The 24,892-nt window shown below is 33.9% G+C and overlaps 1 pseudogene; it reads right to left on the reverse strand.

Moving 5' to 3' along the window:
• Window positions 1-814: 814 nt before the first annotated feature.
• LOC150108153 (U2 spliceosomal RNA) lies at window positions 815-931 on the reverse strand (annotated as a pseudogene).
• Between the last annotated feature and the right edge of the window lie 23,961 nt (window positions 932-24,892).

Here is a 24,892-nt window from a genome sequence, read left to right on the forward strand (position 1 = left end):
CGGCATGATCAGGAGTGGTCTCAAGTGGCGGAAACTCTTCCTGTGTTGTGACCTTTTCATTACTTGGTTTTGTTGCTGATGTGATTGCACCACCCATCCTCTCTGCGAGGGTTCTGGATGTGCAGGTGTCCACTTTGTGGTCAATGACCCCACATTTCAAACACGCTGCCTCACATTTTTCTTGGTTGTGGCCAATTTTTAGACAGTTCTTGCATTTTATGCGAGGGCAGTCTTCCCCAAGATGATTGAAGGCGCCACATCTAAAGCATTGCTTTTTGACGCCTGGGTAATTTACCATTACCCGGGCAGATCCTATGAGGACAAAGTTAGGAACTTCGGTCCTCATTTCAAGACAGATGGTTACCTCCCCTGACTTCCACTCAGGATTGTCTGCGTCATTGTAAACCTGGATTTCCCGTACAACTCCCCACTTAGAGAATACGCTATGGATTATATCGTTGTTCTCTGCATATTCTAGGGGAAATCGTGGTATCTTAAGGATTCTCAGGATGCTCCCAACCATGAAGGGAGATACTTTTACTTTACCACAGTCAAACCCTTGGAGAAGCTTTTCTCTGGTCTCCATATTTTTGGTCACTACCTGGTATCTTCCTCCCCCATAAGGGGTAAATCCAAAAATGTTCTCTGCGCCGACGCAATCTATGATAGCTTCCGCCATCGCCCTTGCCGGTATTGTGGCGTCAACCTCAATTCCGAGGGTACGCACACGCGGCAGAATGGAGGGCATGATCAGATGGGGGGAGCCTAACTATTCCCACCACCAAGTGGTTGAAATTTCCCCAGTCCGGGGTTTAGGAAGTTCTGTAAATTTCCGGTTAAATATCGTGAACCCCGATGGGACTCGTACCGGTATTAACGGTTAAGAACAGACACTATACACTTGATCTTAGCCAAAAGGCCGAGAAATCATACTACAGAAATCGCCCTTAATGATCAGAGATTATTCAGCGCCAGGTAAGTAAGATCAGATATAACGATGGAATTATCATAGAAACCCGTTCGACATCAGGTTTAATAATACTTGTGTTTAATAAGTACTACCAAAGTAGCTTTTTTTCCAGACTTAAAGTCCTTATAAGGACTGGCTTAAAGGGGCTAAGCAAGAATGCTTTTCATCTTCCCCGTTATCTGTAGAGGACAGTGTAGGGATACGGTGTTATTGAGCAATTAAAGTTCTGATCATGGCAGGAGGGTAACAGCAATAGCCGAGCCTCAGTTAGAACTTCATTGGCTACAGCATTGCCATCCATTACCCTCCAAGGGTATTGGATTGTTGGATTGGATGAATCAATCACCGTATGTGTAAGTAAAGGTGATATCTCAAAAATATCGGACGATCTCTAGGCCACTCATTCGTGGGCGAAAGACCGTCCAAATCTCAGCGTTGGTTCCACTCAGTGAAACTCGAGTACCGAGCAGAACCGCTCACATTCCGAGGAAAATAATTCACCGGCAAGTACCCCTCAGCGGGCCGTGCCGGAGAACACTTTCCCCGGTAACTCAGAGTGCTCCCTTAAGTCAAAACCTAAGAGAGCGAACTCATTTACCCAGGATAACAGCAACAGCCGAACCTCAGTTAAACTTCATTGGTTCAGCATTGCCATCCGTTACCCTATATGGGCATCTCATATAAAATCAATCACCGCATCTCACGGTCGATTGCTTCAGCGGCCACGTTTATGCAATTCCAGACTTAAACACTCTCTCCAATCAAAATATTATCCTGCTATTGATATTTTGAAATACTGTGTGTGGTGTTTCTAAATTAATCGAATTACTTTTAGAAATTTTTGAAAGTAATTCATATATTAAGAAAGCAAATATTTCTTACTATTTAAATAAATATGTATATAGTAATTGAGATTACTCAATTATTTTTTATTCTGATATTTTAGGCATCTTGAAGCAAGTGAACGACATGCAGCTGAATTATAGGAAATATGGTTCGTGAGGTTTCGAAGTTCAATGCAATGCGTTTCTTTAATTGATTTTCGAAAATCAATTAAAGGAACACATTGCATTATATCAATAAAAGAATTTTATTTCAATAAATTTCGTTTATATCAATAAAAGAAATATATTTTGGAAAATCAATTAAATAAATTTCGAAATTTATTTTATTTATTTAATATAATATATTTAGGCTATAATGGAAATAAAAATAGTTGTTTATTGAATACTTCGACTGTGATACTTCCCAGAATATTTTCAGTATTTCGTCTATTCGTTATATACCGTATTTTTCGGACGATAAGACGCACCCCAAATTTAAGAGACAATTTTTACAAAAAATGTTTTTATTATATAAAGATATTTACAAATTCTTACTTAGTTTTTATTTATTGTTACAATCATTTGTATTAGCAATATTCAGTTCATCTTCACTCTCGGCACTATCACTGGTCTCGTTAATGTCACCGTTCGTATTACTTTCGTCTGAACTGTTGTTGTCACTCCCTTCAAAAACTGCGTCATCTTCGGTACCATGACTTTATAATCGTCTCTTCTTTCACGGCTTCCCATGAATTTTTCACCCAAGTATATTCTTCTGAAATTGTTGGCCGTTTCATACGTCCTGTTGCTGTAACATCGTGATTTGGCTTTGCCATCCATTTGTTCCACTCTTCCCGCATAAAAGTTTTGAATGGTTTATTAATAGATCAATCCAAGGGTTGTAATTGACTTGTAAGGTCTCCAGGAATGACAGCTAATTCTGTATTCATTTCTTTTAGAAGCTTCTTTATTGATTCTGTTTTATGCGCTCTGAATTGATCCCACACTAACATCGCAGGCTTTTTAAACAACGCACCCGGACGTTTTGCCCATATCTTTTGTATCCATAATTTCATTCCTGTTTCGTCCATCCAGCCTTTATCTTGAACGTGGATAATAATGCCACGAGGAATTTCATCTCTCGGTAACGTCTTTCTCTTGAAGATTTCTCTTGACATGGGGAGGTAGTTTTGTTTCGTCCGCGCAACAAGCTAAAACTACAGTGTAGTGAGTTTTTTCATGACCTGTTGTTTTGATCACTATTGATTTGGTGCCTTTTGAAATTAATTGCCCGATTTGAAGGAACTTCAAAAGTTAGAGGCACTTCATCCATGTTCGCAATTTGATTAAGCTCAAAGTTAAATTTCCTTCTCGCTGATATAACAAATCTTTGGAATTCTATAATTTTAGCTTCATAGTCAGCCGGCATTTTTTGGACTAGAGTGGTTTTTATACGCAATCATAACCCGTGTCTTTTCATAAATGTAAAGACACGGGTTATGGGCAACTGCTAATCGAATTTTCACACGAAAATTCTATTAGCAGTTGCCCATCGTTTGGTTTCAAAAATTATAATTTTCGTAGAAACAGATATTCCCATGCTTCCAAATTTTCATTTGTACTTCTAATTCTGGCCATTTTTCTAGGTGCGAACGGAATGTTTTCTTGTGTTTACTTAGCAGTTTTAATTGTTCCTCTTGTTTTCTCCACTCGCGAACCATTTGTTCTGTTGGTGGTGGACCAAAATGTCTTTCTGCTGCTCTGTTTCCATATTGTTTTGCATAATTTATCACATTTAATTTATAACTCAAGTTATATGAAAGTCTTTTTTGTTTTACAGTCATTTTTTCTAATTTTAAGATAAAATTTTTAACGACTTATAAAAAATAATTCAAATGAACCGTACAAAAGCGCATATGTTTACACACTAATGACTATTGACGCTCTAAATCGGTGATTCACCCACATGCAGCGAGATAACTTAGGTACCTACCTACAGTGGCGTACTTACTAATTTTATTATTAACATATTGCGCCAGGAATTGAACTTAGCTAACAGCTTCGGTACAGTGTAAATAAATATTCGTATTTTAATGTTACCTTCGGACCATAAGACGCACCCCAAATTTCAATCGATTTTTCTATGTAAAAAGGTGCGTCTTATGGTCCGAAAAATACGGTAGTTTTAAGTCTTGGATCGATGTAAATCATACACCGATCGATTTCTTGATGAGAATTGTTAGGAAACCAAACTATCATCTTTTTCCAGATAAATAGCCCTTATAAGGACTGGCTTAAAGGGGTGAAGCAAGAATGCTTTTCATCTTCCCCGTTATCTGTAGAGGACAGTGTAGGGATAAGGTGTTATTGAGCAATTAAAGCTCTGATCATGGCAGGAGGGTAACAGCAATAGCCGAGCCTCAGTTAGAACTTCATTAGCTACAGCATTGCCATCCATTATCCTCCAAGGGTATTGGATTGAATGAATCAATCACCGCATCTCACGGTCGATTGATTCCCAATCTATCCTCCGCCTCCAGATAAACATGACATAACATAACATCATCGGCCAGAAGGGTGAAGCAAGATGCTTTTATTCCCCGTTGTCTGATAGGGAGGATGAATTGAAGGAAAAATTTATGAGCTGAGAGTTCGCCCTGGAGGGGCACGGAGATTAGTCATTGTTGCAAGTATTTAGGATGGCCTTTGGCCTCTTGTATTTGAAGAGGTCAGTTTCTTCATAGTTTGCTGCCTGTTTAACTAGATCGTTGGGGTGTGTAGAGATCTTTGAGAAGAATTTTTCTGCTGTAGTTAGTAGGAAGGAGTATATGTAAGGGATGTTTGTATCTCTATGCAGTTGTACGTTCCTTACAAACCACGGTGCATCCAATATCATGCGCAAACACCTATTTTGCACTCTCTGTAGCCTGAGGATGTTGGTGTTGGATGTGTGGCTGCAGGCTGGAGATGCGTATGTCATCATGGGGCGGATCGTCAGCAGATAGAGGAGCACTTTCATTCTGGTATTTAGTTTGCTTTTCCTATTTATTAGAGGATAAAGTTGTGCAATGGTTTTAGATGCCTTCGTGGATAAGGCTTTGATGTGTGGGTTGAACGTTAATCTTTTGTCCAGAATTACTCCAAGATATTTTGTTTCTGTTTGCCAGGGGATTTTGGTGTTGAATAGATAAAGTTCCCCATGGGAGTTACCATTCTTCTGGTGAAAAGTATCGCTACACTCTTTTGGGGATTCACTTGTAATCTACATTTGGAGAATCATTGTTCTAGTTGTAGCAGGTTTTCTTGCAATTTTTTAGTGACATGATGTGGTCGTAGAGATCTGGTAAGTACTGCTGTGTCATCCGCATAAAGTGCTAAGATGGATTGAGTTGTGTGGGATGTCTGCCATATATGTATATATCGAGAATAAGATCTGTAAGACCAGTAGGGAACCTTGGGGAACTCCCGCAGAGATCCGTCGCTGACTTGAAACTGTACCATTTATTTTGACTTGTATGTGTCTGTCCTGGAGGTAAGATTTAATTAGGTGGACGATACTTGATGGTATGCCTGCTGAAATGAGTTTGTGTAGTAATCCCAAGTGCCATATCTTGTCAAAAGCTTTCGCTATGTCAAGGAAGACTGCTCCAGTGTGTTGGTGCGCCTCCAGATAAATACTATTTATCTGGAGGCGCACCAGCGCCTTTATATGCATAATATAAAAATACTCTAAAATTATATTTAAGAGTATTTTTATATTATACACATAAATTAATTTAGAAGGTGTTTAGATATTTTTAAAATTTATTTTTGTTATTTTAAATTTCATGAATTTTTAAATCAATATTCAAAGTATTTTTATATTTTCCATAATTTTGTTAAAATTGTAAAATAATTAATTACTAATTTACTGTAATAACGAACATTTTGTGGTTCTCCCCACTCAACAGGATTTCGATTTAGTCCGCTAATCTTCAGTTAGGGCTTCCACACCTGGCACTGTGAAATTTTGCGTTTGTGTCAATTAGTTAAGTTTCCGATAGTTGATAAAAATTCACGCGATAATCAAATCATCTTAAATCGAAAATCTCAAGCGGATCATTTCTTTTCACCATGACACTTACTTCGGAATAGACTGATTTATTAAGCATTCAAATAATTGGTGGTTCGTTAGATTCAAAGCAACTAACATCACGAGGAAAGCTTGTTATATGAAACCGCAAGTCTTTTCTTTAGCAGAAGTTATATATAAATAGATATATGCAATAGCTTATCACGAGGAAAAAGAAATCGAAGAGAGGGCTTTTGAGAGTCATCTAAACATTCCTTGAGATATGCACATATCTCAAGGCAAGTAATATATACACACACGTGCGTGTTAATAGAAATATTAAGATAAAAACTCAATTCAGAAGTACGATTGCAAGAATTTACTTTTTATTTACACATGTCATCAAATTTTCGCCAAAGGTTTAATAATTCTATCCAAAAATAGCTCATAACTTTCTAATCTCATCAAATTTTGTTTTTCCCACAATTTTCATTTCTATAGTAGTGTTTAACTGTGGAAATTCAAAAAGAAATAGCAAAAAGAAATAGCAAATTCAAAAAGAAATAGCAAATTCAAAAAGAAATAGCAAAAAGCATGCTAACAGAATGCAGAAAAGAAAGAATAATTACACAAAAATGAAAATCGAGTTCTAGAAGACCGCAAAAATTGCTGATAGATGATAAATATTTATTAATAATTAAAAATCCTATACTTATTTCGTCATAGCTATTTCAAAAAGAATTATATTAAAAAATATTTCTTTCATACTTTTCCCTTTTATTATATTTTATAAAAAATAAATTGTAAAATTTCAAAAAGTTTAATACAATTATTTGTATTATACCTTTTTATTAATATTTTTAAATATTAATATATTTTTATTCGAAACGAACAAAAAGATTGTTGCATTCAATTGAATATAATGTGTCTATCCAGTGATCGAAATAAATTTCTAAGAATATTGTTATAAAACTGTTTGAATCATAAAAAAGAAATAAAAAAGATTTAAAAAAGAAAAAGATTAATAAAAAATTAACGGAAGTTAAATTTTATTTTTTATTTTTAATTAATATTCTTCATAATTAGGATATTTACATTGATAAATATTTCATAACTAGATATACCTATTTTCAGGATAAATGTTAAATATTAATTATTTTGATATATCTCATTCATCCGCAATTTGCATGGTCTTGCAGCTTGCACTACCATTTTTGACTTCTAGCAATGAACTAGTTGCTGTGTAAGTGAAATATGTCCTCAAAGAATGCTTAGGTTCAGTTCCCCAGTTTATGCAGTGTGTAGCTCGCTATGATTGGAAAGCAGACGGGAAAACTGTGGTATGGAATGAATCATACAGTTCTTATGAACTTCAGAACCAAAGGGGTGGGGGAGCTTTCATAGTCTGGATTTGTCATAGTGTAGGAAAATGAACAGCGAACTTATGTTGACACGGACACTTCTTTGTTGCCCACGTTGTGGCGGTTTAACATAAGCGATCTCTTAAAATCAATACGAATGTTGGAACATGAGCAGGCAAGCAAGAGTGTTTCTGGCCATTTATCATCAAAATCTTATAGAGCACCTTAGAAAAGTATTTGTACTGAAGGAAATGACTGCCATTTTGTTAGAAGGAATGAATAAAAATATATATTTAAGTCTATTTATAAACATTTAATGAAAATGTCGATTAGAGATAGTGGCATTCGTTATTGTAGCCAAAAGTGAACGAACGTTTTTGAGGGTCCTAAAAATAAATGATTTATAAAGCCCTCTTGTGCCTGAATAACATTTTGGTAACGCAGTGTAGTTTCTGTAAGTTGAAGCATTTTACCAAAACAGTCAACAAGACTTAAAATTATTACATGACTTTAACATTTAAAAAAACTCATAAATATTTATGAAAGAGCGAAAGAAATACAAATTCATGTCAGAAGGGCTTCATTACAGAGATAATAATTATAGACGTCTATGTACGTACCATCAAAGTTTCTTTTTATTTTTTACCTATCATTCCATTTTAACTGCTTTCGTGAAGTCTGTGCCTTTTGGGAATTGTGTATTACGACATGAAGTTAATAACGTTCTTTTCACAAGCTCATTAGAACCCGGCACTGACATAAATTGGATCAATTTAACAAACTAACTTTTTGTGAAAGTACACTCAATTCTGTAATCTTCTCACATTTACATGTAAGTGAACACAAGGAGAAAGTACGTCCTTTATTAATTTCCCAAGGATTTTGTTCGCCATTTTCAGGAAAAGTGGGTAAAAAATTTGAGAAATCCAAAATACGGGATTTGCCAATATACAAAATTATAGCATATACTTTCTTATCGGTTGAAATTTTTTAATTCAATGATTCCAGCTAAATCAGAGAGACAATTCGAGATAAGCCAAAATGGATAATAAGGTACTAAACATGTTATTGACTATAGTATTTAGATAATTATTATTATTAAATTTATTAAAATGATTAAATATTGATAATAATGTGGGATATTATGGATCCATCAATATTTTATAGACAAATGTACAATGAATCTTAAAAAAAATTGAAAATTATTTCCAGAGGCATTCTGAAATATACTTTTTGTATTGGAGTTGTCTTCGTTTGCACTATTTAATGACACAGCTCTACTGAGGAACCCGTATGTGCGTATTTTATAAATACTTAAATGTTTCATAAGCTCTCTGGTGAATTTCAAAACTTTTTAATTTAATTTATATATTTAGCTATAAAATATCTATGGAACTATAATATTCTCATCATACTATCCAAATTATGCTAAAATAAGACTTTTTATTCTACAGTTTAATAATTAAATAATTACGCCATATATTTCTCCAGAACTAATTATTATTAAATTATGCATTTCATATTCATAAAGACGAGAGAAGACTTGGAGAGGAGGATACCCTTGGAGGGTAACGGACGGCAATGCTGTAGCTAATGAAGTTTTAACCGAGGCTCGGCTATATATATATATATATATATATATATATATATATATATATATATATATATATATATATATATATATATTTATATATATATATATTGCTGTTACCCTCCTGCCATGATCAGAGCTTCAATTGCTCAATAACACCTTATCCCTACATTTAATCGACCGGGAGATGCGGTGATTAATATTAATACCCTTGGAGGGTAATGGATGGCAATGCTGTAGCCAATATTAATGCTCTTGGAGGATAATGGATGGCAATGCTGTAGCCAATGAAGTTCTAACCGAGGCTCGGCTATTGCTGTTACCCTCCTGCCATGATCAGAGCTTTATTAGCTCAATAACACCTTATCCCTACACTGTCCTCTACAGATAACGGGGAAGATGAAAAGCATTCTTGCTTCGCCCCTTCAAGCCAGTCCTTATAAGGACTACATAAAGACGAATTCCTTTTTAAGAAATAAAAAGGACTACTTTAGTATAAAGCCTTCAAACTTAGGTAAAATCGAATAAGTCTAGATTTTCTCAGCTGTGTGTGCCCATAAAGGGTACAGTTTAGATCCACAGGAAGTTCGAATACCCTTTGGACATAGATTGTAGAGTGTGTGCGTGATATCTAGGACTATCGATTTCTGTACTTTCACTTCTCCCTAGTGACACCAGCGATTAGGTAATCGACTCCCTCTTTCTCTCTCTGTTGGATTTCTTGACATGATTAATGATGTCCGTACAGCTGGAAGCTCTTGATAAGCGTGATTAATTGGACAAAGCACCTTGAGCAGTCCTTCTCCAACGATGGCATTTTTTCAAAGGTTATTTTAGATGGCCTTATGTCGCCTCGAAAAGATACCGCTTTTATACCTTGATTGAACATTCCACAACGATCACAAAACTCATCAGGTCAAGGTCATTCCATCAGGTGGTTAAGGTCAAGGTTCAATTCTATAGAAGCAACAGTGAACCCTGTCTTTTTCTTTAACCTGGGAGATCAGTCATGCTGCACATTTCGTCACCATAAACATGTTGAGAACATGTTCATGTTCTCATTATTCGTGGATAATCAAAGAGAAAATTCTTTGGGTTTTTTCCTCTATGTTGACAGAGAAAGCTATGGTTTTTGAGATGAGAAAAACATATCTTATTTTCTTTTTCGTTCACCTCTCCTGTTATAGACTTATAAAAGCCAAACCTTTTCGTATACTATACCATTGAAAAGATTTTTTTCCCAATACACAAATATATTTACAGGCAAATTGCAGAAGTATGTTTTCAGAGCAGCTGTCCCGAATAATAAAGAGAGAGCAAATACGTTATATATTTTTTTATTCTGCTTTATAATAAATGTTTTTCCTGGATCCACTTCAGGATTCTAATTATAGCGTAGTGGTGATCGTTCCAGATGCGAAACTCTCCAATACCTAAAAACCTCAACATAAAATCCACGTCATTCATACACACAACGAGTAGGCTGGAGAATAGTGACATCTAGACATCCAAGACGATGCCTTGGATTAAAATGAAAATAAAATATTCTTAAGAACCTTTTCATTTAAAGAATTTTTAATATCATTTAGTTTTTAATATAAGGAATCTTTTAATTCTTAAAGATTAAGAATTAAAAATTTAAGAAATAAAGTAAAATTAAAGTGGAAGAAGTAAAATGAAAACTACATTGCGTTTATTGATTATATTACATTAAAGCATTTGAATATATTTTTAAGACTCTGAACATCTTATAATTAGATTATTCAAAAAATTTTGGCTCTGATGATTCCGAAGAAATAACAATTAATCAAGAGATAAAAAAAATAAGGCTACATCTTATCTCCATATATACACATTACTCTATTAAAGACTATAGTATGAAAACTTTAAATTCCGGAAACAAAAGTAATAACGTCTATGGAAAAATATCCGGTTAAAACTAAAACAGTTGCTTCTAAAAATCGAGCCGTAAGAGGAAGAATTCATTGTAACATATTAATAACGGAATTACTTGCGTTAATATAAATGTATTTATTTGTAAAATTTTCGGCTAAGTTTCATAGCCATTTTCAATACGATTATAGAATAACAATCACCAAAAAGAGAACAACAATTCGATTCAGTTGAAAGCATGATATTTCGTCCACTATCAGCTGCAGGATAGCGCCATCTGTATTCATAGATATCTAAAATAAATTATAATAAAATAAGTTAGTTATAGTTTGCCCACAGTTGAGAGAACCATAGCTGAAAGATTGCCAAGAAGAGTCAATTCTTGTTGAAGGGGAGAAGGGAATAAGTCGATATACGAATTCGTTACCAACAAGCGAAATCACGTGCTTTATACGTAAAATTTTCCAACTGTTGTACAAGCAAAATAGTTACGACTTTAAAAACTAGAATGTTCATAAAAGAAAAAGCTAATTTTCAGACGTGTAATAATAAATAAACTCATCCCACGAGATGGATTGATTTACCCTATAATGGGAATGGATTCACCTTCTTCTGATATACGCAGAAGTGTCGTGTTGGTCTCGCATCTGTGATCAAACTATAATAAATTATTTTTAAATATAAACAATAAATTAAATACAATTTAAGGAGCACATAAATGGTGAGTATTAATCAGTATAACCTCCCAAAATTGAGAAAAAGTAAGGTAATCGTTAAGGTTTTGGGTTGTGAATGTTGCTTCACAGCTTTCTTTGTACATTATTTTCAGAAGAAAATAACTTTTGTGTAACATTTGGGTTTTGGTCCACTGAATCCTGTGTTCTGTAGATAATGCGTGGTTTGCTAAACCAGATTTGTTGGGTTCTTTAATTGAAATATAATCTTGATGTTCTTCAAGACGAATTTGTGCAGAACGACCAGCCTATCCATAATAACAAGCTACAAAAAAAAAAAAAAAAAAACAGAGGATGATGTATATTTCAGGATAAGAAAGAGAAGGATATTTATCTTTAGAAGAGATAGGGAAGATATTAAGTTTGCGAATTGGATGGAAAGAGACTTGTAAGATGGAGTCGACAGAGCTCATAAAATATGTTCTTCAGATTCACTTCTAAACGAAGAACTATTTATTATCAGAACTGCCTTTATCTCTAATGGTTATAGCGCAAAAAATATCGATAAAATATTCAATCCTCCCCCTCCAGAAGAAGTTACCAGAATTTGTATTCCGTATATTAAAAGATTTTCAAAAAAATAGCAAGACTACTTCGACAGATTAACTTGCAAGGCTTTTTCTGTCCAGCTCTCAAACTTAGTATACCTTCTTTATCTCTCCTAAAGATAAATATCTTCCTCCTCTTTCTTATCCTGACAGAATCTTCTACACTTGCGGCTTATTTATTATGTGCAAACTGGTCGTTCTGCACAAATTCGTCTTGAAGAATATCAGGAATACATTTCACTTAAAGAACCCAACAAATCCGGTTTAGCAAACCATGCTTTATCTACAAAACACAGAATTCAGTGCAACAAAACCAAAGTGTTTAAGTGTTACACAAGAGTTACACAACGTCTTCTGTAAAGACTATAGAACTTGTGAAGCAACATTCACAATCCAAACCTTAGCAAAAACGACTGCCTAAATTTTTCTCAATTATACTATGGGAAGTTATACTGACTAATACTCACCATTCATGTGCTCCTTAATTTGTAATTAGTTTATTGTTTATATTTAAAGATAATTTATTAACTAATTTATTTTATTTAATTATTTTTGGACATCTATTAATGCAGATAGATCAATTCTTCTGCAGCAGTAGTATACCAGCCACTTCTGACAAGATCAAGATAAAATAAGGAATCGTGACGTGATTGAGATGATGATGATGTCATGAGTTTAGAATGTTTGGAATTTTTCTGGGGGCATATGTGTCAATGGTTCAGTTCTTGTGTTTTGGTTAGCGTATGGAATTATGGGTAATAGTAGAGATATGGATTCTGTTGTGATTGGTGGGGCACTTCTGACCAGATCAAGATCAATATAAGATAAGGAATCGTGTCGTGGGTGTGCGTTGTTATCAGATGTAGATAAGTGACCATTTGTTAGTTGTAAATAAGTGACATTATTGTTTTGAATGGAAGAGGAAGATATTATTAGTGGATAAGGATTCGTGTCGTGATTGGTGGGATACTATGAACAAAATAGGGGTAGGGTGAATTGGGGGAAACGACGTCAGTGTCTTGGATGTGTATTGTTATGAATTGTAGATAAGTAAATGGTTTGCGTATGGAATTCTGGGCAATGTTTTTCAGATAAGATATCTTGGAATTTTCCCAGGGTGACACACATCCGTCATTATCGTCAAGTTTTGTCTTTGGATGTCTATAAATGGCAGTACCAATTTTCTAATACTGTTTGGGGTATTTCTTTCCTGTTAAAGGTGGGAATTCTTAGAATAGAGTCGTGATGGCGGCAGTCATTAAGGATTTCTGAATAATTTAATTATATGCTGGTGTCCCTCAAACACATACTTTTTTTACATAGCTCATACATATTTTATTCTATATTCGTATTCTAAAGACAAAGGTGGAAATTCTTTCTAGAAATTCTAATGATAATTTAAATTACTTACAGTCTTTCCAAAATGCCTCTTCTAAATGCAAATATTCCAAAAAGGTTGTTCCAAAATAGTTAAATTTTATATCCACAGCACAACACAATCGCTCACACAGAACAATATTTCAGTAAATAACCAGAAAATATAGTTGACTACACCGTTTAGATTTCCACCCGTTTGGTTCCGTTCGTTTTCTTGGAGATGACTCATTAATTTCCGGTCTTAGTTTTCGGCCATCTTTTCAGATTATGGAACTATAGTTAGTCATTTTGTATACAATTAATCACATCCTGTATTAGATGACTTGCAGTATTGTTCAAAAGGTATAATTTCCCACGTTTTTTTTTACCTGCGCTTCTGGAGCTTCTCTGATTACCGACATCGTAGAAGAAAAGTAAACTTAGTGCTTACCTTTCTGTTAATCTCATTTATTTCCGGTCTTAGTTTTCGATCTGTATCACACTATGGAACTGTAGTTTAGTCTATTTGTATTAATCACATCCTGTAATATATGAGTTGCAATTTTGTTCAAAAGGTATCATTTTCCCACGGTTGGATGTTTCTCAAACACTTACATATGACTAAGTGATTAGCATTCACGTGATTGTGATGACACATTGTTTGAGTTTTCTGAAAACATTTCCTTCACATAATCGAAAATCCGAAATGTTAGAATTTGGTGGTTTTACAGAGACAGCAGATAATTTAACCTAAACTTAAACTTTAACTCTTAAAATTTGGTATAGAAAAATGTTTGCACTCTCCATATAATACAAATACAAACTTTACCTTTCCACACACAAAGTAAGATAAAAACACACCAACAGTATATCCAGCACCATGTGAAAACGTCATTGAGTCATCTGCACAAAAGGTTCATTTTTGAAGGAACGGTCAGGGCAGGGCATATAGTAAGGGTAAACAGTACTATAAGAAAAAGCCATAGTCAAGTGACTTTGGACATAAGGTAATCATTCATCCACTGCAGCTGCTGTATTGTGTTGTGGTGTTTTGTGTCCGGTAAAGTAAAAATAATGGGAGCCACAAAATTCTTTGAAAGTTTCTTCGTGAAAAGTTCTAATTGTTTAGAATTTTGTAACAGAAAGTTAACATAAAATATAAGATCAGAGCTAATAATCAGTGAAATAATAATAATAATTATAATAAATAACTATTTATTTGTGGTGCCAAATGAAGTAATGTAAGAAGAAGAATGAAGGAAAACGAATATGAAAAATCGACAGTGGGTGAAAAATATGACTTTTCAGTTATCATTGGTATGACTGATGTTCAATTTCTTTTCAATAAATCTTCAAATTTATTTCCTAAAGAAATTTGTATTTCTGATGGAATTATTTTAAGATATGCATTGACAAAATCAACTTATAATTGGAATGAATTACCTAAAAGAGTTAAAAAACAGAATTCTTGGTTAATAAAATATAACCATCAGTTGAAGTGGGAAATTGGTTCACTATCTCTGGACAAACTAAGAAGTTGGATGATAGAATCAACATGCAAATATCAAATATTGCTCGCCAAAGGAAGTGAAAAATCAAAAACATTAACAAAGTTATTAAAGAGACATGTTCTTGATTTAAATGAAATTGGATGCCCAAAACGTGAACACATAATGTGTACTTTTAAATGCTTTTGGAAACATAGTGAACATTTCTGTGTTTTTAATAATGATCAAAAATATATGTATTGGTTTCAAAAAATTAAAATGTGACCCTTAATTTTACAGCAGAAATAAATTCCCAATGATCACAAATGAAGAAACTTTCAGATGAGAGGCGCATTGTCGAAAACCACATGATGGCAATTCCTCAACCATGGGAAGAACCTTCACACAACAATGCAAAATTAACAATAAACAGATTAAGGACCAAAAAATAAGATTGTATTTTTCACTTTATTTATTTTCTGTATGTTAGATTCAGTAAATACAATTGTAAGTAATATTTCACTCATAAAATGTATAAATTAGAATGAACAAATTGGGTGTTGTTGATGTGTTATACAAATTTAAGTAAGACCTTTTTCGTTTTGTTTTGAAAATCCCCTCAATGAATTAAAAGTCTTATTTGTTCATGCAAGCCCTCAAATATTTCAAGAAACTAAAATATTAGAATTTCTTGAAATATTAAATACCAGATTCCTTGCTTTCAATAAAGCAAGGAATCGGGTATTTAATTAATAGCCAGAATTTTAGTGGAGAAGATTTCACCTGAAAAGTCACAATTTTGTTATTATATCTGTAGATACCTCCAACAGACTAGAAGAAACAGTAGTACTTATAGTATGACTGTTAGAATTTGGTTATTTTACCGAGAGACATTAGATATTAAAAACAAACACATTACTAAAACTCTTAAAAAGATTGCTGTACAAAAAAGGTATCGTGGTGTGCAGATAAAATCAAGTGAATCAACATGCATATATCAAATAATACTCGTCATTGGAAGACAAAACTCAAAACAAAAACAAAAAAAAACATTAACGAACTTAATAGCCAGACCCCTTCTTCGTTTAAATGACATCAAATGATGAAAACAATATTTGCATGAATTTCAAAACTTTGAAAAATTTGATGAATTTCTTGTTTGCTGTGATCATAAATATTTATTTGAGGGTAAACATTTTTTCTTTACAATTTTTCTTTCTTTCTTTCTGAGCTAATTTTCATTTGAAATAAGAATAAATAATTATTTATTTGTATTGGAAAGAATATCTAATATAATAATTGTGTTATTATATTAGATATTCTGAGAGGACAACAGTCAATTGGGACTAACAGAAATGAGTTTTACATAATGGAACTATGTAAAAACCATAGCTCAACTTGTTTTGAAATGTCACATGGAGAAACATCACATGAATTACACATAAGCACCAGTGGCAAATCATACACTTTGAGCATCAACTCAAATGTTAAATCAGAAAAATAAGAAAAGGGAAAAAAATACTGTCTTTTTCACTTTATTTAATTTCTGTATATTAGATTCAGTAAATACAATTCGTTAATAATATTACAGTCAAATAAAAGGTCACATAGAAATTAACAAAGCATACATATATTACAGAGCTAATATTCATTTGAAATAAATTCCAGTTTTCTAGCTACAGAAAATGTAAACAAACAAACAAGCCATCTACTTGAAAACAATAAGTGTATAAAATCCTTAATCAGGAATGAATAATTTTAGGATATGTGTCATCACAATCACGTGAATGCTAATCAATTAGTCATATGCAAGTGTTTGAGAAACATCCAACCGTGGGAAAATGATACCTTTTGAACAATACGGCAACTCATATATTACTGGATGTGATTAATACAAACAGACTAAACTACAGTTCCATAGTGTAATACAGATCAAAAACTAAGACCAGAAATAATTCAGATTGACAGAAAGGCAAGCACTGAGTTTACTTTTCTTCCACGATGTCAGTAATCAGAGAAGCGCAGGGAAAAAACACTTGGCAAATTATACCTTTTGAACAATACTGCAAGTCATCTAATACAGGATGTGATTAATTGCATACAAAGTGACTAACTATAGTTCCACAGTCTGAAAAGATGACCAAAACTAAGACAGGAAATTAATGAGTCATCTCCAAGAAAACGAAGAGAATTAAACGGGTGGAAATCTAAACAATGTAGTCAACTATATTTTCTGGTTATTTACTGACATATTGTTCTGTGTGAGCATTTGTGTTGTGCTGTGGATATAAAATTCAACTATTTTGGAATATTTGCATTTAGAAGAGCCATTCTGGAAAGACTGTAAGTAATTTAAATTATCATTAGAATTTCTAGAAAGAATTCCAATCATCTTTAGAATATGAATATAAAATAAAATATGTATGAGCTATGTAAAAAAAAAGTGTGTGTTTGTGGGACACCAGCATATAATTAAATTATTCAGAAAACTCTAGTAACTGCTGCCATCACGACTCTATTATACGAATCGTTATCTCTACTATCACCCATAATTCCAGACGCGAACCAAAACACAAGAACTGAAGCAATTGAGACATATGCCCTCGAAAAATTCCAAACATTCCAAACTCATGACGTCACACACAATGACGTCATCATCTCATCACGTCACGATTCCTTATCTTATCTTGATCTTGATCTTGTCAGAAGTGGCTGGTGTACTACTTGCAGCCGATAGTCATTTATTATTACACGCTTTAACCGAAGTTCTGTTTTTTCTGACTGTTTTTATCTATAATCGTATTGAAAATGGATATGAAGTATAGCCGAAAATTTTATAAGTAAGGGCATTTACATTAATGCAAGTGATTTCGTTATTAATATGTTATGATGAACTAAAATATTTATTCATAATTTTATACTTCTTCCATGCCTGGAAAGCTGCCAATAATCCGAAACCAACGATCCAGATTGAGCTATTCAAGATCCACAGCAGAGGATCTCCTCACCTACATGACTCACCTCCGGATATGTGCTTATGGCAAAGTTTAAAAATAAAACACTTGACCAAAGAGAGACCACAGATATGAAAGTTCTGATATGAAAGATTAGGGGAGTGAACAGATGGCATCAATGGCAATATCATATTAAAAATAATATAAAAATGAGGAAAGAACTTGACAGTTTTAGGATTCAGGAATGTGTTAGAGAGCTAATCTCAAGTGGTATGGTCATTTAAACAGAATGGGAGAGGAAAGATTAGCAAAATAAATGTTCTCTGCCAGGTTGGCAGGAAAAAGACCCAGAGGTGGACCCTTGAGCAATTTGGTGGAATATTGTCAAACGGAAGTTAGTAATGATGAAACATTCCATGTAGTACTATCATAATTATCCTGTACACCACTGAGGGTACATGACAGGAATTTGATGATGATGATAAAAAAGACGCAGAACCATATAGAAACTGTCAGAACGAAGATTACCGAGAGAAGCTCAACACCCATTATCTAGTAGGAAGCGAGACTAAAGAAAATCGAAGAGATAATGATATGATCAATTTTTAGAAATTTACGCCTGATAGCATTATATTGCTTATCCATTGAAGGAGAATAAAAATAAATACGTATATAGTAATTATTTTATCTTAATTACACTAGCGTCTGAACTGTTATCTCATATTGAATCTTAAAATAAATGTTTTTTTTTTTTGCTTCTTAATCAGAATACACCAAATTGTACATGGTTCTGTCATCTCATTCATGATGAATATTTATTTATTTATTTATTTTTCTCGGCATTCGACCAGATGACAAGTCCATCCTAGATTGGGAATGGCACTAACTTCGCAAATTAACCCGAAGTGTATTCATTACTGAATATAAATGTAATTACTACCAGATATATTCAAATTCGTATATTCGTATTCATTACTGAATATAAATGTAATTATTACCAAATATATTCAAATTCGGTTTGATATGTGAGAAGAAAACTTGAGCAGCCTGCAGAGTGGATAATCCCCACTGTAACCATGCCAATACGGTTAACTCATCATCTGCATAGGATGGCTTGTATGTTTATTCTCTAATATTTATATTCTCTCTTTTATTCATCATGAATTTTATTCCTTTTTTTCGCGCGCGCACGCACGCACACACACACACACACACGTGCACACACACACGCGCGCACGCACACACACACACACACACGCACACACACGCACGCACACGCGCGCGCGCACACACACACACACACACACACACACACACACACACACAATCTACACGGACACATAAAGTTCCGATACATTGCAAAATTAGATAATCTTTATAGACACATTTTAATTAACTCATCCTCCAGTGTTATTATATATATCTAATTCTGACTCATAATTGCATTGCACATAAACAGTCGACGAAGGCCATTCTACATTAGTGTTAGTCTTTTTACACTAACACTAAAAAATGAACCTCGTATACGTGTTGAACTAACTTGTTCACTATCCTTTTTTTATTATTATTCCATCTAATTGAAAATGGCTGATCCATATGCAGCAAACGCCCTCATCTGCACAAGTATCTCTTCTCTTTATCTTAAACGTGTTAAAACTAAGAAATATATAGTGAATGTACGTGGGCTGTTCAATAAGTAATAAGACTAATTTTACTGTGGCGAAACCATTCATCACAATATCAATTTCTGTGGAATAAAGAAATGTTGCTGTCTGTATTAACAAAAGAGGTTGATAGATGGCGTATACGGGCTGATGTGCCAGAGTGTCACGTGACTAAATGCAAGTGCTCATCGGCGCGCCTACGAGGTGCGACCAGTCTTCGAAATGGAAGCGTTCTTGGAACAGCGTTATGCGATTAAATTTTGTGTGCGTTTGCAAAAATCGGCATCGGACACTTTTAACATGATACGCGAAGCTTTCCACGATGAAGCAATGTCGAGGGCAAGTGTTTTTCGCTGGCATAAAACTTTTAAGGAAGGAAGGCAAAATGTGGAAGGTCTTGAACGTGAGGGAAGACCTTCAACGTCCATTACAGAGACAATGATCAACACAGCAACGATTATCATCAAGCACGTCAAAAGGAAGCGCCCATTGCTGAAGAATGGCTTCTTATTGCACCACGATAATGCAAGGCCACATATTGCTGGTTGTGTAGTGGACGTTTTGCAGAAGAACAACACACCCTCCATACAGTCCTGATCTCGCACCGTACGATTTCTGGCTGTTTCCTCAGCTCAAGAAACCACTAAGAGGCCGCCATTTCGAAAGCAACAAAGCATGTGTAAAAGGCTGCGAGGCGGTTTTGAAAGAACTTTCAGAAAACGGATTCTCACATATGTTTAAGAAGTGGACGCAACGTTGGGACAAATGCATCGCGTCTCACAGTAGTTACTTCGAAAAAGACCATGTAAATGATGACGATTAAAGGTAATCTGTTTTCTCTATAAATATAGTCTTATTACTTATTGAACAGCCTACGTACATAGCCTAAATTGACTTATAAATTCAATTAAATATCCTGTCAGATAAACACATCAGATAACAACTAAACCAAGCGATTCTCATAACTAAAATAATCGAGTCCCCATGCATACTTGAGTGAATCTTCTCTGAATATCCTCGATTTTCTTGACATCATTAAAAATCTTGGCAAATAAAGCTAGGAATCATAATCCAATATTAGTCTAACTCAAGATGTATAACGACATCATTACTTCCTACCAGTGAAGCTTCTATTAATTAATCTTACAATCTACTAAGCTTTACTAGTTGTTTTCCCAAAATGATTCCTGACTTTGATTTTCCTATTAACCAAAATCTTTCTATTCATTACTTTTTTAAAGTCTGTCCTTTCAACTTGTATCTATCTATATTATCTTTTTAACGAATCGAATAAATAAACCTGCATTTGTATAGATAGACGGCGATCTCGTTCCTGACAGACTGTCTTAGAACCAAACAATATCGGTTATTTTTCCACTGATTAAACACCCGGGAATCTCACCTTTTGAGAAACCAGTCAGTTTTGCTGTTTTCAAAACTATGGCTGCAGCCAGACGGGCACCTACAATAAGCCCTTCATCACCATTGACATTTATTGACCAGCAACTTTCTTAAATAGTTGCCTAGACTTTACCTAGAATAATTGCTTTACAGCGTATATTTTGCATATACGCTGTAAGTGACGTTTGCTTACATCAGCATAAAAGTTTATAATTCAGTGGCTAGTATGCGATATTCAACAATGGACAGCCATAAAGAGGAAAACTAAATATTTTCCACTAGAATAAAACAATATCAGTATATATTTTAAGCAGCTTCCTTAATATTAAATAAGATTAAGTACTTTAGCAACTCCGTCTGTGCTCAGATCCACTCTTTCTCCAGCACGTAATGTTTAGAAGTCGGTTAGTTCGAAGTACATTTAATATTTGGTTCCTCTAATGCATAATCCATCGATTTTCCCATTTTGGAAGATTGTGCCATCCAGTAATAAGACGTTTCATTAGAAGAATAGCGTTTATAGAGAATCTGCAATAATAAAGAACATTCTTAAGGACTGTGGCACCGCAGTTGTACACTTAAATACATTCATTTCTCGTGTAACCGTAATAAAATGATGGGATAGATTTATTTCAATTGTATTCTTCATACTATTATTTCAACTTTTCAAAGATATTTTCCAGGGTCTAAAGTGTATGTACGGTGAATAGATCTTACCTCATTTATTTGACATAGTCCTACTAGAGTAGTACATTGACACAGTTTCATTAATTATAATTTGACGTTTCAGTGGCTAGCAACTTTGACTAGGTGGCGCTGTTTGGGACCAATTGTTGCACTCTCGCAGAATCGAACGAGATTTCATTGCATTGGTGGTATTCTATAAGCAGCGGAATGATCACGTACAGGTAATCAGTCCCTTCTCTGTTTGTATGCCTTTCTCCACTGGGATTTGTTAACTACTCGGAAGTTTAGTTTGGCGTTTTAACTGTCCCTACAGTTATCTCACTGCAATAGGTGCCTTGAAATCTCTGTAGAGTGCTAAATAGGCAGCTAATTTAAGTAACAGCTCAAGCATGGATAGGTAATAAGCTTATCTCTTAGTTCAAAGTCAGGTTTATATCTGTGGACTTCACAGAGAGCATACAGCTAATAGCAATGACATTAGCGAAGTAGATACTGCCCACTCCTGTGAGAATACCTTCGTAATTATAAATATGTAGGCGGCAGTTCCGTAAGCTGGCGAGCGATTATTTCTGTTTGATTGTGTTTGTGGGTGTTTCTTTGAAACAATGATTGCTTTAAGTTAATGAAAGTAATTATAGTTTAAAAATAATGCGCTTTTTCCCTAGCTAATTACATTTATTGCATATTTTAAGTTTAAAAGTAATGCGTTTTACTAACTAATTACATTTGTTTCATAATTTTGAGTAACAGTTGGTGCTACGTTCTCATCTCTTTTCATTTTACATTTTAAATTTTAAATTTCACTACTTTCCCTTTGCTTGATTTATTTATATGATTAATATAATAATATGTTAATGGTAATTTTAACATTTTTTAAAGTTATGTTTTTCTTCGTGTGTTTTAAATTTATTTATTTATTAATTTTTAAAAACATTTTGTGGATTATTTACATGTTATATAATTATATATTTAAATTAATAAATTTCTTAGTAAAAAATGCGGATTTCAGCAAACAGAAATTATCTGATGTAACAACCTACCAAAAACAAATTCTCTTAATTAGAGACGCCCTCTAGGGGATTTGTTCCCGATTGTAACATTTATTTAAGTCGGTTCTAACTAAACTATGTTGAAAGGAAGGCTGCATTTAGATGTGAAAAATTAAAGTTTGTGGAACTATTAATAACAATCGATTTTGTGGTCACAATACCAGAAATCAAGGTCCATATAAATGACGTCATCGAAGTTATAAAATTGTAATGTGAAAACTGATGTAATAAGGTTATGCCTGTAGAGTTCTTTGGATTATTTATTTTATTTATTCCTGTTATCACCTTTTTCTGTTTGTTAAGTAGGGGATGGAATTCCCCAATCAATTTATTTTTAGATTTGTGTGAAACTTCGCACATTTTTCAGTAACAAAACTTCCTGGATATCATTAGCATTTTCACTACTGTCTAATCAATTATTCTGTTTATTTACAGAAGCGAATTCACAACAGAATTTCTTGTTTGTAGCAGCAGAGCCAATTGATTAGCAGTAAAGGACAAGAAGAAAAAAAAATTTTCCATCATCTGTACATGAAATAAACGAAGGGTCGCCTACACAACACTCGCCAATCTGGATAGCAGTTCGTGTGTTCAACTTGTGAAAGATCGCAATGATTTTTTTTTTTTGCTCCCTTATGGCTGTTTATCATTGTGCGATCATAATGGAAGAATCGATGAAGCTCTTGTCTTACTGATAAATATATATTTTTTTTTTTTTTTTTTTTTTAACCTCCCACGACCGTCGATATTTACGGTACATAACTCAACGATAAAATAGCAACTTCCATTCTAAAGTGAGTGTTTTCTTATTGGGTTCTCAGACAGACAAGTGCGTAGTTTCAATTACTTCGAAGTTTATTTCAAGTAACAAGATCGCCGCCAGCTAAAGTCTTTGCTAAGAGGAAGAAAAAAAAAAGAAAAAAAAAAAGACCGTTACATATAAAAGGAAGAAATAACAAAACAATGCAAAAAGACTCTCTACAAACTGCTGTAGTATTTTCTGTATTGTCAGCATTAATTTTATTAGGTACTTCACTGTTATCTGTACCACCCTAAGCATTAAAAAAGAGTTGTATGCAAAATCTGCATTACGCAGACGAATATAAAGAGATTCAAGCTTCTATTTTAACCAGTTCTATTGCAGCATAAAATGAAATATGCAATAAAAAAAACTTTCTGTTATCTCGTATGCTAAAGAAACCATTCAATTTCATCTGCTTAAATGAATTTCGTGCAGTAAAATAGTGCTGTTTTGAGGTTATTTCGCTTCCTCTATTTTTGATTATGTTTCGCTGCGCATGTTCACACACCGATGGACTTGCTTTGTTGAGTGCGTGAAATACACGCGCATCGATACAAAATTCAGAACGTGTTTGGCATTGGTAACACGAAACTAGCGTTGCACATCGGTAAGATTCGGAACTCGGATGTTCACAGAGGGGAAGTAGGCGTGATAGAAAATGGAAAGCAAGGAAAACCGGTAATAATATCGGATATGTTTAAGATGTGTTGGCATTTACGTAAGAATGCACACCACTTTTGACTGAATAAGTAATGAATTCCTTTGCAGTGGCTGGATTTAGTTGTGAATGTTTTTTTTTTCTTTTCTTTCTATTTTCGTTAGAAAGCAAGTCAGAAAGGAAAGTGGACTTTTGCTCAATATTTCGTAAAGGTTTCTTGCGAATGTAAGCTGGTATTTAATACAAGCATAAACATATTTGTAACATACATCGCATTGATATTAGTAATAATTAGTTTCAATTTAGACTTCTATCAGTTCCAAGCAGTTACTATGGTAACACAAAAGAAATCTCTAAGAGAATGGTACATCTGGCATTCCATGGTGTTTTTAAAGTTTTGTTATTATATATATAAAATAACCAGAAGCTATATACTATATAATATACATAACTAGGAACATAACGACATCAACCACCATCTTTCAGCCTCCACTAATAGTGAGCTCAAGCTATTAATGAATCAAGGCTTTCAGGGGAGAGAGTAAGAGAACACAGCAAACAACTTCAGCTGTCACATGGCTCTAAACCTTAGCATTAATACTGTAATTACACAACCATCTGATAGCTGTTAAGAGAGTAAATGACTGTCTTTCTGACTTACCAAAGTATTTACTAATTTGCCATGAAGCTAGAATGTGCCTACATTTGCATGAAGTTTTCTTCAAATAACAAGAAACTTTCTAAGCATAAATATCTCTTAAATGTTTTTGAATTTTCATAAAATCGCTGTTTGTTTTGTGTTTAAGTAAAAGATAATTAACGATACAGATATAAGAATGTATGTTATACTTATGTATGTACA

The sequence above is a fragment of the Typopeltis vanoorti genome, chromosome 3 (genome assembly GCF_054136105.1).
Source record: "Typopeltis vanoorti isolate ZY-2024b chromosome 3, IOZ_Tvanoo_1.0, whole genome shotgun sequence".
Taxonomy (NCBI): domain Eukaryota; kingdom Metazoa; phylum Arthropoda; class Arachnida; order Uropygi; family Thelyphonidae; genus Typopeltis; species Typopeltis vanoorti.